The sequence below is a fragment of the Macaca fascicularis genome, chromosome X (genome assembly GCF_037993035.2).
Source record: "Macaca fascicularis isolate 582-1 chromosome X, T2T-MFA8v1.1".
NCBI lineage: Eukaryota > Metazoa > Chordata > Mammalia > Primates > Cercopithecidae > Macaca > Macaca fascicularis.
Window position 1 is genome coordinate 100,057,769 of NC_088395.1, and position 18,508 is coordinate 100,076,276.

The window sequence follows — 18,508 nt, forward strand, 5'->3', positions numbered from 1 at the left end:
GTGGGCGGAGTTGTGAGCAGTACACCTGGTTGTGCACTCTGCATGGAAGCAGAATCAGCCTCTTTTCCCAGCCACCCCCATCATTGTCCAATGGTCCTGTGAACAAAGTGGCCATGGTGTCAGGGATGGAGGTTAGGCATGGACTCAGCAATATGGACTTCCACTCACCAAGGCTGACCTGGCTATGGCCACAGCTGAGTGCCCAATTTGCCATCAGCAGAGACCAGCACTGAGCCCTCGATATGGCATGATTCCTCAGGGTGATCAGTCAACTACCTCATGGCAGGTTGATTATATTGGACCTCTTCCATCATGGAAAGGGCAGACGTTTGTCCTCACTGGAATAGATACTTACTGGAGATATGGGTTTGCCTATTCTGCACACAATGCTTCTGCCAAGACTACCATCTGTGGACCCACGGAATGCCTTATCCACCATCATAGTATTCCACACAGCATTGCCTCTGACCGAAACACTCACTTTACAGCTAAAGAAGTGTGGCCGTGAACTCGTGCTCATGGAATTCACTGGTCTTACCATGTTCCCATCATCCTGAAGCAGCTGAATTGATAGAATGGCCTTTTGAAGTCACAATTACAATGCCAACTAGGCGACAATACTTTGCAGGGCTGGGGAAGAGTTCTCCAGAAGGCCATGTATGCTCTGAATCAGCATCCAATAATTGGTATTCTTTCTCTCATAGCCAGAATTTACAGGTCCAGGAATCAAGGTGTGGAAGTGGATGTGGCAACAGTCATCATCACCCCTAGTGATCCATTAGTAAAATTTTTGCTTCCTGTTTCTGTGACATTACATTCTACTGGTCTAGAGGTCTTAGTTCCAGAGGGAGGAATGCTTCCATTAAGAGACACAACAAAGATTCCATTAAACTGGAAGATAGGATTGCCACCTGGACACTCTGGGCTCCTCTTACCTTTAAGGCAACAGACTACGAAGGGAGTTACACTGTTGGCTAGGGTGATGACCTGGACTATCAAGATGAAATCAGTCTACCACTCCACAATGGAGGTAAGAAATGCATGGAATACAGAAGATACATTTGTGCGTCTTTTAGTGTCACCATGCCCTATGATTAAGGTCAATGGGAAACTACAACAGCCCAATCCAGGCAGGACTACAAATGACCCAGACCCCTCAGGAATGAAGATTTGGGTCACTCCACCAGGAAAAAGTAAAACACAACCTGCTGAGGTGCTTGCGGAAAGCAAAGGGAATACAGAATGGGTAGTAGAAGAAGGTAGTTATCAATACCAGCTATGATCACGTGACCAGCTGCAAAAACGTGGGTTGTAATTGTCATTAGTATTTCTTCTTTCTTTTGCTAAAAACATGTTTATGCATGTATACACTTGTACTAAGAAAATATCTTCATTGTATTTCCTTTTCCTCCTTCATGTGACATAAGATTTAGTGACTTCATATCAGCATTTAAGTATTGTTAATGTAATAGCATTTGAGTTGGGGATTGGTGTGTTTCTGGTTGTATGAAGGATAACTGTATTATGTTAGGCAAAATTATGACCTTATTATTGTCTTTATTTGAAGATTATGTATAATCTCAGGTGTGTATGGATTCAAGTTGACAACGGGTGGAGTTATGATGGTTAATACTGAGTGTTAACTTTATTGGATTGAAGGATGCAAAGTATTGATCCTGGGTGTGTCTGCGAGGGTGTTGTCAAAAGAGATTAATATTTGAGTCAGTGGCCTGGGGAAGGCAGATCCACCCTGAATCTAGTGGGCATAATCTAATCAGCTGCCAGCGAATATAAAGCAGACAGAAAAATGTGAAAAGGAGACACTGGCCTAGCCTCCCAGCCTACATCTTTCTCCCATGATGGATGCTTCTTGCCCTCGAACATTGTGCTTCAAATTTTTCAGTTTTGGGACTTGGACTAGCTCTCCTTGCCCCTCAGCTTGCAGGCAGCTTATTGTGGGACCTTGTAATCATGTAAGTTAATACTTAATAAACTCTCTCGCTATGTATGTGTATATATGTGTGTATGTGTGTGTGTATATATATATATATGTGTGTGTGTGTATGTGTGTATGTGTGTGTGTATATATATATATACATACACACGCTCTTTCCTTCTAGAGAACCCCAATGAATACACTCTACAACTCAACAACAAAATTCTAATAACTAAATTTAAAAATGGGCAAAGGACTTGAATATATTGCCCTAAAGATGATATGCAAATTTATAACAAACATATGAAAAGATGCTCAACATCACTATTCATTAAAAAATGCAAATGAAAACCACAATGAAATATTACTTCATATCTGATAGGATGGTTACTATAGAAAATAACAGAAAATAACAAATGGTGACAATGATGTGGAGAGATTGGAACTTATATGCACTGTGACGGTTAATATTGGGTGTGAACTTGGTTGAAGGATGACTAGATGGCTGGTGAAGTATTCTTTCTGGGGTGTGTTTGTGAGGGTATTGTCGAAGGAGATTGACATTTGAGTCAGTGGACTGGGAAAGGAAGACCCACCCTCAATGTGGGTGGGGACCATACAATTGGCTGCCACCACAGCTAGAACAAAGCAGGTGTAGGAAGGTGGGATAAGTTGGCTGGTTGAGTCTTCTGGCTTTCATCTTTCGCCAATGCTGGATGCTCCTTCTGTTCCTCCTGCCCTTGGACATTAGACTCCAGATTCTTTGGCCTTTGGACTCTTGGACTTATACCAGTGTTTTGCTGGGGGTTCTTAGGCTTTTGGCGACAGATTGAAGGTTGCATTGTCAGCTTCCCTGCTTTTGAGGCTTTTGGACTCAGACTGAGCCTCTACTGGCTTCTTTCTTCCCCAGTCTGCAGATGGCCTACCATGTCCTACCTTGTGATTGTGTGAGCCAATTCTCCTTAATAAACTCCCTGTCATATATACATATATCCTATTTGTTCCTTCTCTCTGGAGAACCCTAATACATGCAGTGTTGGTGAAAATGTAAAATGTTACAGCCGCTGTGAAAAACTACGAATGTTTCCTTAAAAAATTAAAAATATAAGTACCATACAACTCAGTATGTCAAAGAGATATTTGCATGTCCATATTCATAGCAGCATTATTTACAGTAGCCAAGAGGTAGAAGCAATCCAAGTGTCCATGGATTAATGAATAAACAAAATGTGGTCTATACATATAATGGAATATTATTCAGCCTTAAAAAAGGAAATCCTATCACATACTACAACATGAATAAACCTTGAAGACATTATGCTAAGTGAAATAATTCAGTCACAAATGTATGATTCCACTTACATGAGGTTTCTAAAGTAATCCAATTTATAGAAACAAAAAAGCAAAATAGTGGTTTCCAGGGGCCTGAGGAAGGGGGAAATAAAATGTTGCTTAATGGGTATAGAGTTTTAGTTTTGTAAGGTGAAGAAGTCCTGGAGATCCATTGCATGACAATGTGAATGTACTTAATACTACTCAACTCTAAACTCAAACATTGTTAAGATGGTAAATTTGATGTTGTGTGATCTTTAAAATTAAAAAATGAACACACTGATAATACATGCAACAACTTTGATAAACCTGGAAAAACATGGATCTATATCAAAAACATTACTTTGAGTGAAAGAAGCCTTACATAAAATAATACAAATCTCTGTGATTTCATTTATATAAAGTTCTAAAAAGGCTAAAATACTCTATATTTAAAAAAATGATGGGGTTCAGGACATGTTACCCAAAATATGGCACATAGTTCGCACATTGAGTATTTTAAGCCGGAGGAAATTAAACAAAATAGAAGCAGAAAGATCTCTCTGACCTTCTCCTACCCCCTCTCTCCTAAAGTGGGCCATTGAAACTAGAACTCCCCTCATCCCTTTATTTCTGAAGTGGGCCATACAACCCAGCTAACCATCCCTTGAAATAGTTTATAAGACTCTCATTCCAAATGGGTCCTCCCTACACCCACAGGAAAGGAATGAAGACAGAGACAGAGAATAGTCTGATAAAACAGGCCTTGGTAAAGTCCCTCCTCAGCCCAGCTTATTACCATTAGATCATATCCTTTTGTCCTCCAATCATATTTCTACATGACTGTCCCTAAAAGTACTCAGATTTTCTTGTTTCTTTCGGTCTTAATTTCTGAAGGCTCCTGTGTCATATAAAACTAATGTCAAATAAATTTATATCTTTTTCTCTTATTAATTTGTCTTTTGCTATAGGGATCTCAGCCATGAACCTTGTGATGGGTGAGGAAAATATATTACTTTTTCTTCCCTACAAATATCAGATCATATTTGATGTTAGAGGATGGAAGTTTAGGGTTATGGAAAGGGATTGGCTGGGAAGTACCTTAAGGAACTTTATGAGGTAGTGATCTAGATCTTGATAACACTTGTATTCCATAGATATTACATTTTGTCAAAAGTCCTCAAGCATTATACTTAAGGTGTGTGTGTGTGTGTCACTATTCAAATTTTACCTCATAAAAGAAAACATAAACAAATATTAAACTTGTTTAATAACATGTATTTGTCAGAGTAAAGTATACTGATAGTTGCAACTTATTTTAAAATGCATTTAAAATAAGATAGATTTAGTGGCTGGATAGAGAAATGGAGAAATGCTTAGATAGGTAATAAAGTAACCATAGCAAAATATTAACTGGAGAGTATGGCGGTCAGCATATAGATGCTTATTTTACAATTATTTGATTTTTTTCTATGTTTGATCATTTTCTTAATGAAATGTCAGAAAAATATGGTAATTTCAGTCAAGTTCAACTGTATCCTGAGGGCCCATCTATAGACCCCTATTGAACCATCCACAGATTCCTACCATAGTACTTACCTAATTGTATAGCTTTTAGTTGTTTTATTTTGCTACTTCCTCCACCCTACTAGAAGTCTATTGAGGACTGATACTGTGTCTTATCTTTGCATTCTCGATGTCTAGCATCGTATTTGAAAATTGTATTAAATAAATAAATCCTCAATATTGTGATCAGTAAATTACTATGCATTTATTAAATAAATAAACATATCCTTGGTTCTTATCACTATCATTCATTGAGTGCCTACTATATGCCAAGCAAGGCACTTTGGCATGTACTTCACCCACATTACCTCATTTAAATTTCAAAACAACTTATGGCTTATATGTTATTAATTAAATTTTATGGTTAAAATAACTGGGACTCCGGTAAGTTAAAGAATTAAACCAAATCATAGAGCCAGTAAGTGGCAGTATTGGAATCCAGCTTATCATTAACTCCAAAATCCATGCTATGAGCCACTTTATACTATTTCTAGGTATTAATTCACATTTTCTACTTTATTAATGCACTGCGCTAGGCGCTAGAGAAGCCAAGAGGAAATTAAATGTCCATGAACACAGAGGAAAACACAAAATGTGCAGCAAGTAAATGTGTGTGTCTAAATGAGTTCTCATACAACACATAATGCACACAAAATCTTTTTGGAAAGCTTCAGGGAGGTATGTAAGAATGACTGAATTATGTGTCCCCTCCTACTACATATGCATTTACATACACACACTCACACAGAGCTACATATGTGCTTCCCAGTAACTGTTTTCATCAGAGGAAATTCAAAGAAAACACTGTCTTCTCCCTTCTTGCTGTTCTGGAGCATTTGGGGTGGGTACTTGAGTACATTATTTTGCAAATGATGGCTTTGCCTCAAGAGACAGATTAATTGGTTTCCATGGTCAGCTACCTTCTTAGAGAAAAATCTGTCAATAAAGGAGAATAGAAAAAAGCAAATCCCTGTGTGTCTCTTTAAAAAAAAAAAAAAAAAAAAAAAACGGTATTGAGTACTTTGGATGAAAAATTGTGTGTGAATATGTGACAAACTTCTTATTCAGCTTATTCTTCATAAAAAGGGATTTCAAAATTAGAATTCAGGCTGTTACACTTTGGGGTATCCAAAGGAATATTTTTCTCTAATTATATTAATGTGTATGTTATACTAAGTTCTAATACTTATAGCAGCTAGAATTTACTGAGCATTTACTATGGGCCAGGCCCTATACTACATGTGTTACTTCATTCAGTAATGTAACTTCTCACAATGAATTTATGAGGAACACACTGGTATTATTAATTTCATCTTATAAATGAAGATGTTTGATGTCAGAAAGGAAGGACTTGTTCACTATCACAGAGGTGGTTAAGCCCACACTTCACTCAGGACTAACTGACTTAGAGCCCATATGTTCAATTGTTCTACCACACAAAGATATTGATTCACTCCCATCCTACAGGAGGGAAGAAAGCAGAAGCATCCTAACAGAACATTCAGCAATAACAAGCAAAATGGGGGAAAATATTTGTAAATCATAGTTTGGATAAGATATTGTTATCCAGAATATATACAGAATTCTTACGTTTTAACAATAAAAAGACAAATAGCCTAAGTTTAAAATTACCAAAGTACCTGAATAAGCATGTCTCCAAAAAAGATAAATATGACCAATAAGCATGTGAAAAGATGCTCAACATCATTTGTCATCAGGGAAATTCAAATCAAAACCACAATGAGATACCACTTTACACCCTGTAGGATGGTTAGAATTAAAAAGACAGATAATAACAAGTGCTGACAGGAATATGGAAAAACAGATCTCTCATATATTGTCGGTGGGAATGTAAAATGGTGAAGTCATTTTGAAAAATATTTAGTAATTTCTTAAAATGTTAAACATAAGGTTACCATATGACCCAGCAATTTTACTCCTAGGTATGTATCCAAGAGAAATAAAAACATATGTACACTTAAAAAATTGCACAAGAATGTTAATACCATCATTATTATAAAGGTCCAAAAGTGGAAATTATCCAAATATTGATTAATTGATAATAGATAAAATGTGGCATATCCATACAAAGAAGTTCATTAGTAAAAAGAAATGAAGTACTGATACATGCTAGAGCTTGGATTAACTTTGAAAACATTATGCTAACTGAAAGAGATCAGTGACAAAGCACCACATGTAATATGATAAAATTTAAATGAAATGCCCAGAATAGGTCAGTCTATAGAGGATGGGGGTTGGTGAATAATAGCTATAGTATTGGCAAAATGTTAAAATTAGCTTGGAGTGATAGTTGCATAATTCTGTAAATATACTAAAAAACACTGAACTTATACTTCAAATGTGTGAATTTTATGGTATGTGAAATACATGCTAAAGCTGTGAAAAAAAAAAGAATACCAGTGAATATACCCAAAAGTTTTATTTAGTTGTTATTTTCATTGTTCTCTTAATCTTTAAATAAAATTAAACCTGAGCTCAATTGTTTTTAAATGTGATATTTTTCTGACACATCTAATTGTGTTGTCTTTTACTTTATAATAGTATAAGCATAGTATAATTATAACAATATAATTATAATAATAAAGCATAGTATAAGTGAATACTAAGTGATATGCCAAATTTTAGCAAAAGAAAAACTGTGTTTGCAAAAGTCATAATGCTTTATATATTGCAGGAAATTCAATGGGACACATCTTCAATGAAGGAAGTATATTTCAATTTATATTTGAATATAGTTTACTAAAATTTAAAAAATATTTGAAAGTTATATTATAAGGAACATATGTATACCATTTGGAAATTACAGCCTTTAAAGTCCTTGAAACTTTTCCTTTTGGAAGAGTTCATTATCTATATCCATGATGTACCACAGACTAAATTAAGGTAGCCTTAATAGTAGAAGCCCTTCTCCTCCTCTTCCTTCACTTCATTCTCTTCTTCCCTTTTTCTTTACAAGCATTGCCATATATAGAGTGCTTGCTATGCTGAGCACTTTAAAACTAGCATCTCATCATCTCATTCTGCAATAGCCCCATGAGGTAGATACTATTATCATGATCCTTTCACAGATGAGGTATGATTCACCTCATTGTCCAAGTTCACACAGCTAATAAGAGATGAAATCAAGAATCAATCATAAGCAAAATGACTTCAAAATAAATGTTTTTAGCACTTGCCTTTTCTGTATTGAGAAGCAACGCCTTTTGGCAAAGTTAATAGCTCTATGGGCATTACAAAAATCTACACTTAAGTAGTTCATCTGAAGGAAAATAATCTGATAAAAATCCATTTAAGTTCATTGACTTACACAGGTCATAAAAACCTTGCCAAATCTTGTATTCAGCCCTTTTGCCTCCCTTTTACTAATTTTGGCTAATTGTTTGCTCGTTCGTTTGTTTTTGAGATGGAGTCTTGCTCTGTTGCCCAGGCTGGAGTGCAGTGGCACAATCTCTGCTCACTGCAGCCTCCCCATCCCCGGTTCAAGTGATTCTCCTACCTCAGTCTCCTGAGTACCTGGGAATACAGGCATGTGCCAGTATGCCTGGCTAATTTTTGTATTTTTAGTAGAGACGGGGTTTCACCATGTTGGCCAGACTGGTCTCAAACTCCTGACCTCAAGTAATTTGTCTGCCTTGGCCTCCCAAAGTGCTGGGACTACAGGCATGAGGTACCGTATCCAGACAATTTTGGCAAATTTTTTTGACATATATAGAGAATTTTTACATCTTGGTCCAGCAAAGCACATCTTTTACTTTTTCCAATTTGTATCTCAAAGAAAGTTTTTCAAAATGAACTTGTTAGTTACACAGATCACTCTATTCTGCCAGCACTCCCCTAAAATCAAGTATCTACTCAGACTTTGGATTTATTAAATAGCACAGTGGTTAGGAAGATGGGTATCCTATATTCTGAGAGATCTTTCCAATTCCTTGGGCTTCCATCCTTCAGCCTTCCCAGAAACCATTCAGCCCAATGTAAATGCAGCATAAACTAAAGAAAAACAAAGGATCAGATTATCCCCCTCCATGTTGAAGGAGGTATACCGGGAACATTCACCCATACTTGAAGTAAATATTGACCACAGAGATTTCCTTTAAGCAAACATGTTGTCTTATAGCTGTTGCTTTTGAGAAAAGTAATGGTGGATTCTTCAATAAGCACAGGGCATTAGATAGATAATTAAGAAAATGATAGGAACTACTCCCAACATTGAGACCAGGAGACAATCACTTCTCAAGTTTTCTCCTGACCCTTATATTCCTGCCATTGAGGCAATTGAAATTTACTTGATTCTAGAGTTATATATATATTTTTTTTCTTTACTTTTTTCTTTTTTTTTTTTTTTTTTTTTTTTTTTTGAGACGGAGTTTCCATCTTGTTGCCAAGGCTGGAGTGCAATGGTGCAATCTCTGCTCACCTCAACCTCCGCCTTCCAGATTCAAGAGATTCCCCTGCCTCAACCACCTGAATAGCTGGGATTACAGGCATGTGCCACCATGCCCAGCTAATTATGTATTTTTAGTAGAGATGGGGTTTCTCCATGTCAGGCTGGTCTCGAATTCCCAACCTCAGGTAATCCACCCACCTTGGCCTCCCAAAGTGCTGGGATTACAGGCATGAGCTATCGCGACAGGCCAGTGAAATATATTTCAAAGTATCAATCCTCCTCCCACACCCAGAATACATTATCTTGTGTAGACTGATGATCCTTTCTGTTCTTTTGATGAATTCCCTAGTCAGCAGAAGTAATGTTAATGAAACATGAAGAGTCAACATTCATTACAGTTAATGAAAAGAACTCTCTTCTAATTACTATGTGTGTCTGACATTTTGCCCTCACTGAAATATACATGAAAACTAATTAATGGGTTTAAGGCTGCACTTTTTTTTTTTTTTTTTTACTACATTCTTGAAACAGATTTGGCAAAAATTGTAACAAGTCCCAATCAAACATTCTCTTGAGAGCAGTTTTCAGCGTGGAATTGCTGCCTGGGATGTATCCATTCCTACCTGAGTAATGTCTGTTGAGGGATGACAGCATTTGTGTGGTAGGATAGCTGTGGCCTAAAAAATCACTCTGCCTTTATACCAGAAAGAAGTCTCTTCCTAGTTTTTGTAAAATTATTGCATTTCACCCTCCATTCTATTTACAAACTGCAAGATAGTACATTTGACATATCATGTAAACATGGTTTTTAATTTCTTTTTGTCTAAAGAAATTCAAAACATTTTCCCGGGTGAAGCATAAAATGTTTTCTCTCATTTTTTTTTTCTGTTTCAGGTATAGAATATGGACACTTGTATAATTTCTTCCATGAGTATTATGGGAGTTCCACTTTAATTCCATTAAGCATACTAAAATTAAGGTATTCACCAGTGGTTTAATGAGGCCATTACCACCTGTTTCTATTACAAACAGGATAATGTATATATTCAGTAAGTAATCTTGAGAACAATTCTCTAAATACAGTAGTCCCCCATTATTCGTGGTTTTGCTTTCTATGATTTCAGATACAGTTACCCTTATTAAAAATAGGTGAGTATTAGGTTGATGCACCAAATATATTACAGGAAGATATTTCGAGAGAGAGAGAGACCACATTCACAAAACTTTTATTCCAGCATAGTGTTATAATGGTTGTATTTTATTATTGGTTGTTGTTAATTTTTTATTCTGCCTAACTTCTAAATTAAACTTGGCATAGATATGTATGTATAGGAAAAAAACTGTATATAGAGTTAGGTACTATCTGCAGTTTCAGGCATGCAAAACACATCTTGTAATGTATCCCCCACAGATAAGGGGGGACTTCTGTATGATCTAAACAGTCTCTTTAGGCTAGCCTTCATTGAACATATATCATGCTTATTTAGGGGACCAAAAACATATACTTAACCAAAAAACAACTATGTAACCTCTTTGCCTTAGTTGTTTGTATCCTTTTGTCTATTTTTTTCTTCAGGTATATCTTAAATTTGTTTGTATTCCCATCTTTAATGGTTGCTTCTAACATTTTGTTGGTGGTGGTGTTCATTTGCATTTATCCCTAATTTCCCCTCAACTCATCCCTATATTTAAATTTTAATCTTCATTTTCTGCTTTCATAACTTCTTGTATCAAATAAAAACAAATCCAGGTTTATGTAAGAAGAAACTTTTTTTCAAAAAGACAATTGCAATAAGAAAAATACTCTGATCTCAGGATCTGAAACTGTCTTAAAATCAAACAGAAATAAAATGTTTTTTTCTTTTCTTTTCTTTTTCTTTTTTCTTTTTCTTTTAAAAAAGGGAGTTCCTATAGAGCTAGCCAGAAATGACGAGGTGAAATAAGTCAAAAGATTGAAAGGAAACAGCATGTCCAGGATGATCTGATAGGAAATGATTCTCACTATGGTCACCCCATTTCAATTTTAGGATTCGTTGCTTTTTCATCATGATTCTCCAGACAAAGAGAACCAACAGAGAGAGAGAGAGAGAGCAAGAGTGTGTGTGTGTGGGGGGGGGGGGCGGGGGGGGGGAGAGAGAGAGAGAGAGAAAGAGATTTTAATTTTAATGAATTGGCTTACACAATTGTGGAGGCTTGTAAGACCAAAATTTGCATGGTAGGCTAGCAGGCTGGAGACTCAGGAAAGAGATGCTGTTTGAGACTGCTGGCAAAATTTCTTCTTGCTCTGGGGAAGTCAGTCTTGGTTCTATTAAGACCTTCAACTGATTGTATGAGACCCACTTATATATGGAGAGTAATCTGCTTTATTCAACGTACACAGTTTAAATGTTAATCTCATCAAAAAATAAAATATAAAAAACATATTCACAGAAACATCCAGAATAATGTTTGACCAAAGATCTGGATAACTAGCCAAGTTGACATATAAAATTAAAACACCGTTTAAGGTGGACATTCTGCATTTCAGTGCTTGTTCAGATTGAGCAAGCCAAAGTTCAAGAGCTTGTGTGGCACAGAATAGCCTGATTAAAATTTGATCAAGACAAATCAGAGAGTAAGAAATATAAACTGTGAGCACTTGGTCATTGTTTTTCTTCAAACTTCAGTTTCTTGGATATGTTTGTCAAATTCAATACAAACTGCGTAACTACTTCAAAGACTATCTTCCCTAACAGAACATATAGTCTGGGATAGAGAGATAGAGGGATTCAAAGCTTCTAGCTTCGTTTCCTGACATATTACGTGAGATAAGAGCATCAGAAGAGTTCCCTGAGGAACTATTTTGAAGAAAAGATATTTCAGTAGGTTAGGTATAATGTCATTAAAACAGAAAGTAGATGTTTTGAAAATTCAATTAAAATAAGAGGGTCAAACATCTCATAAACTACCTATGACATTAGATGATATAATTCATTAAGAATCATAAGTGCTTATTTATTCAACAGTCATTGTGTATTTACTGTGGGATGGCACCGTGCAAAGCAATGGCATTTCATGTAAGGTTAAACAAAATGGGACTCTTTCCTGACATTGTGGAGGTTACACTAAGGTAGGGAGAGAGACTTGAGTCACATAATCACATATCTCCATTTCCTATGAGTGCTATAAAATATTAAATTGCTGAAGTTGCTTAGCAGCATAAGAAGCTTTTGAGCCGAGATGATGGGGTTTTCTAGATATAGAATTATGTCATCCACAAACAGTGATAGTTTGACTTCCTCTCTTCCTATTTGAATGTTCTTTATTTTCTTCTCTTGCCTGATTGCGTTGGCCAGACCTTCTAATACCATGTTGAATAGAAATGGTGAGAGAGGCCATCCTTGTCTTGTGCCAGTTTTCAAGGGGAATGCTTCCAGATTTTGCCCATTCAGTAAGGATATAAAATGAATGTTCAAAAGCCACTAGCATTTCTATACACCAGCAACAGTCAAGTCAAGAGCCAAATCATGAACGAAGTCCCATTTAAATTTGCAATGAAAAGAATAAAATACTTAGAAATACAGCTAACAAGGGAAGTAAAATATCTCTACAGGGAGAACTAGAAACTACTGCTCAGAGATGACACAAACAAGTGAAAAAACATTCCGTGCTCATAGATAGGAAGAATCAATATCATTAAAATGGCCATACTGGCCAAAGCAATGTATAGACTCAATGCTATTCCCATTAAACTACCATTGATGTTCTTTAGAGAACTAGAGAAAACTATTTTAAAATTCATTTGAAAACAAAAAAGAGCCCAAACAGCTGAAGCAATCATAAGTAAAGAGAACAAAGCTGGGGGCATCATGCTACCTGACTTCAAAGTATACTAGAGGGCTACAGCAATGAAAACAGCATGGTACTGTTATGAAAACAGATACAAAGACCAATAGAACAGAACACAGAACCAATAAAAAAGACTGCACACCTACAACTATCTGATCTTTGACAAACCTGACAAAAACAAGCAATGGGGAAAGGACATCCTATTCAATAAAAGGTGCTCAGATAACTGGCTAGCTGTATGCAGAAAATTGAAACTGGACCCCTTTCTTACACCATATACAAAAAATAACTCAAGATGGATTAAAGACTTAAATGTAAAACCCAAAACTATAAAAACCCTGGGAGACAACCTAGGCAACACCATTCAGGACATAGGCACAGACAAAGATTTTACGACAAAGATTACAAAAGCAACTGCAACAAAAGCAAAAATTGACAAATGGAATCTAATTTAAGAGCTTCTGCAAAATAAACTATCAACAGAGTAAACAGACAATCTACAAAATTAGAGAAAATTTTTACAAACTATGCATCTGACAAAGGTCTAATATTCAGCATCTGTAAGGAACTTAAACACATTTACAAGAAAAAACAAACAACCCCATTAAAACGTGGGCAAAAGACAGGAACAGACACTTTTCAAAAGAAGACATACATGTGCCCAACAAGCATAGGAAAAAAAAATCCTCAACATCATTGATCATTAGAGTAATGCAAATCAAAACCACAATGAGATACCAGCTAACACCAGTTAGAATGGCTATTAAAAAGTCAAAAAAACAACAAAACAAAAAACAAAAAATAAAACAGATCTTTGCAAGGTGGTGGAGAACTAGGAATGCTTATATACTGTTGGTGGGAGTGTAAATTAATTCAACCATTCTGGAAGGCAGTGTGGCAATTCCTTAAAGACCTAAAGTCAGAAATACCATTTGACCCAGCAATCCCATTACTGGGTATATACCTCCAAAAATATAAACTGTTCTATTATAAAGACACAAGCACATATATGTTAATTGCAGCACTATTCACAATAGCAAAGACATAGAACCAACCTAATTGCTCATAAATGGTAGACTAAATAGAAATATATGGTACAGGTACACCATGGAATTCTACATGGCCATAGAGAAGAATGATATCATGTTCTTTACAGTAACATGGATGGAGGTGGTGAATATTAACTTTAGCAAACTAATGCAGAAAGGGAAAACCAGATACCACATGTTCTCACTTATAAGTGGGAGTAAATGATGAGAACATATGGATACATACAGGGGAACAGCAGACTCTGGAACCTATCAGCGGATGGAGTGCGGGAGGAGAAAAAGGTTTGGGAAAAATAACTAATGTGTTCTAGGCTTAATACCTAGGGGATGAAATGATCAGTACAAAAAAAAAAAATGACATACATTCACCTATGTAAAAAACCTGCACACCCTCCACATGTACCCCTGAACTTAAAATTAAAGTTAAAAACAGATTAAATTGCTTACTTAAATGTATATGTGTGTAAGTATGCATATAAAGGTATAAATACAATATACATATAAAATATATGCTACCAACTGTTTTATCTTGCAAGTCAGTTGAAGTATCAATATAATCTCTAGCTTTGAATTTCAGAACTGTTCATACAGCTGGAAGTAAAGAAAAAAAAACTTTTTTTTTTTTTAAATTACTGATCTTTTACAGCATTTACACAGAATATTCCTCTAGCCTAAAATACTTTCTTTCCAAGCTATATCTACCTGCAAAAATTCTACACCTCTTTCAAGACACAATTCAAATGTCACATTCTCTTTCTTTATTCCTAGGTAATTGTTCCCTAATCTGTGTTTTTATAGCACTTTGCATACACAGCATTTTATTTCCTTTCATGTTAAGTTTTATTTATTTGTTTAGTTCTATTTCTCTCCCACGAAACTATGATCTGCTTGAGAACAGCAACCATATCTTTTTGAGCTTTGCAAATTAAAGCCTAGCATGGCATCTGCTGATACACAATAAATGGGTTGAATGAATAAATAAATGAATTAGCATGTCCTGAAATTCAACTGTATGTTGCCTGGATGTTTGCAATGTTTATCACTCAGAATCACCTAGGTTGTGGGGCAGAAACATAGGCTTAAAACAAAAAAAAGTTTATTTATCCCTCACACTACATGCTCAACATGGATCTGTAGACAAAATTTCTCATCATTGTCATTCAAGAACCAAAGTTTACAGAGCAGACACTGTCTTGAATTTTGCTAGTCACCATGTCATAAGGAAAATCAATGTTTAGAGGGTTTGAAAAAACAATGCATATTCAGAGGGGAGACTTGTTTCTTCCACTCACAGTCCATTGATAAAGCTGGTCATTGGGTCACACCCAGTCATAAAGGAGAAAAGAACAAATTGTCTCTGTTTGCAGATGACATGATCCTATATTTAGAAAATGCCATCATCTCAGCCCAAAAGGTCCTTAAGCTGATAAGCAACTTCAGCAAAGTCTCAAGATACAAAATCAATGTGCAAAAGTCACAAGCATTACATTACACCAACAGTAGACAAGCAGAGAGCCAAATCACGACTGAACTCTCATTCACAATTGCTACAAAGAGAAGAAAATACCTATGAATACATCTAACAAGGGATGAGAAGGTCCTCTTCAAGGAGAACTACAAGCTACTGCTCCAAAAAAAAAAAAAAAAAAAAATCAGAAAGGACACAAACAAATGGAAAAACATTCCATCCTCATGGATAGGGGGAATCATATCATGAAAATGGCCATACTACCCAAAGTAATTTACAGATTCAATGCTATTCCCATCAAACTACTATTGACATTTTTTCAAAGAATTAGAAAAAAACACTTTAAAATTTATATAGAACCACAAAAGAGCCTGTATAGCCAAGTCAATCTTAAGGAAAAAGAACAAAGCTGGAGACATCATGCTACCAGACTTCAAACCATCATACTGCCAGACTTCAAACTATATTACAAGGCTACAGTGACCTAAACAGCATGGTACTGGTACCAAAACAGACATATAGACCAGTGGAACAGAATAGAGACTTCAGAAATAAGACCACATATCTACAACCATCTGATCTTCAACAAACCAGACAAAAACAAGCAATGGGGAAAGGATGCCCTATTTAATAAATGGTACTGGAAAAAACTGGCTAACTGTATGCAGATAACTGAAACTAGACCCCTTCCTTATACCTTATACAAAAATTAACTCAAGATAAATTAAAAACTTAAATTTAAAACCCCAAACCACAAAAATCGTAGAAGAATATCTAGGCAATATCTTTCAGGATATAGGCATGGGCAATGATTTTATAATGAAATCACCAAAAGCAATTGCAACAAAAGCTAAAATTGACAAATGGGATCTAATTATACTAAAGAGCTTCTACACAGCAAAATAAACTATCATCAGAGTGAACAGGCAACTTACAGAATGGGAGAAAATTATTGCAGCCTACCCCAACAAATGTCTAATATCCAGAATTTACAATGAACTTATACAAACTTACGAGAAAAAAAAAATCATCAAAAAGTGGGCAAAGAACATAAACACTTCTCAAAAAAAAGACATTTATGCAGCCAACAAACATATGTAAAAAAGCTCAACATCCCTGATCATTAGATAAATGGAAATAAAAACCACAATGAGATACCATCTCATGCCAGTCAGAATGGTGATTATTAAAAAGTCAAGAAACAATAGATGCTGGTGAAGCTGTGGAAAAGTAGGAATGCTTTTATATGGTTGGTGTGAGTGTAAATTAGTTCAACCATTGTGGAAGACAGTGTGATGATTGCTCAAGGATCTAGAACCAGACATACCATTTGACCCAGCAATCCCATTACTAGGTACATACCCCCAAAACATAAATTATTATCTTATAAAGACAAATGCACATGTATGTTTATTACAGCACTATTCACAATAACAAAGACATGGAACCAACCCAAATGCCCATCAATGATGGACTGGATAAAGAAAATGTGGTACACATATACCATGAAATACTATGCAGCCCTAAAAAGGATGAGATCATGTCCTTTGCGGGGACATGGATGAAGCAGGAAGCCATCACCCTCAGTAAACTAACACAGGAACAGAAAACCAAACACCACATATTCTCACTCATAAGTGGGAGTTGAACAATGAGAACCCACAGACACAGGGAGGGAAACAACACACACTGGGACCTGTCAGTGGGGGTGAGGGGAGGGAGAGCATAGGACAAATAGCTGTTGCATGTGGGGCTTAATACCTAGGTGACAGGTTGATAGGTGCAGCAAACCAACATGGCATACATTTACCTGTGTAACAAACCTGCACATTCTGCACATATCCTGGAACTTAAAGTATATTTTAAAAAGTGCAATCTTACCATGTGCCTAGAAGAAAACAGCCAGACTTATTCAGTAAGCAGCACTAATGACTGCTGCAGTTGATAATCAGTAATAAATATATTTCTTGGATTCAGGAAGCATCTCCTGTATCACTGGAAAACATATGTTTGAAAGCCGCAAGAGAAAGTCAGGGGGAATAAATCATGGAATACTGTTTTTAAATTCAAATGAAAAGCAATATCTTAACTATAACACTGTAAATTAATAGGTTAATATTCTCTGGTTTTCATTATTATCATTTTTTAAATCCAATTATCTTTACTCTAGTTCATGCCAATTTTAGGAGCCACAAGCTTCGCTGATGTTTTCAACTATAACCAATAAACATTCCAAAAATATTGTTGTGGGAATATCACAAAGCAAGGTAAAAACACTATTATATTTTGAGACTGCTCTAATAAGTAGTTAATCTATCCCCCTTTTCATTAGACACTCATTTCAGCTGTTTTAAATTAACTGTTTAGGGCTTGATTTTCACAAAACTGTTGGAGTATGATGTAGTTTGAGTCTATGTCCCAAAAAGAAGGCAAATGCTGATAGCCAAGACAATAGGAAAAAAGGCCTCAAAGGCATTTCAGAGACCTTCAGAGTAGCCCCTCCCATCACAGGCCCAGAGGTCTAGGAGGGAAGAATGGTTTCCTGTGAGAGGCTCAGGGCCCCACAGCCCTGCAGAGCTTCAGGACACTGCTACCCACACATCCTAGTCCCTTCAACTCCAGCCATGGTTAAAAAGGACCCAGGTACAGCTTGGACTGCTGCTTCAGAGAGTGCAATCCATAAGCCTTGGCAGCTTCTATATAGTGTTAAGCTCACAAGTGCACAGAATGTAAAATATGAGTCTTCAGGACCTCTGGTATGAAAAAAAAAACCTAAATATCCAGAAACAAGACTGCTGCAGAGACAGAGCCCACATGGAGAACCTCTAACTAGTGAAGTGTGAAGAGGAAATGTGGGGTTGGAACCCCCACACAGAGTCCCCACTGGGGCACTGCCTAGTGGAGCTGTGAAAAGAGGGCCACCATCCTCCAGACCCCAGAAT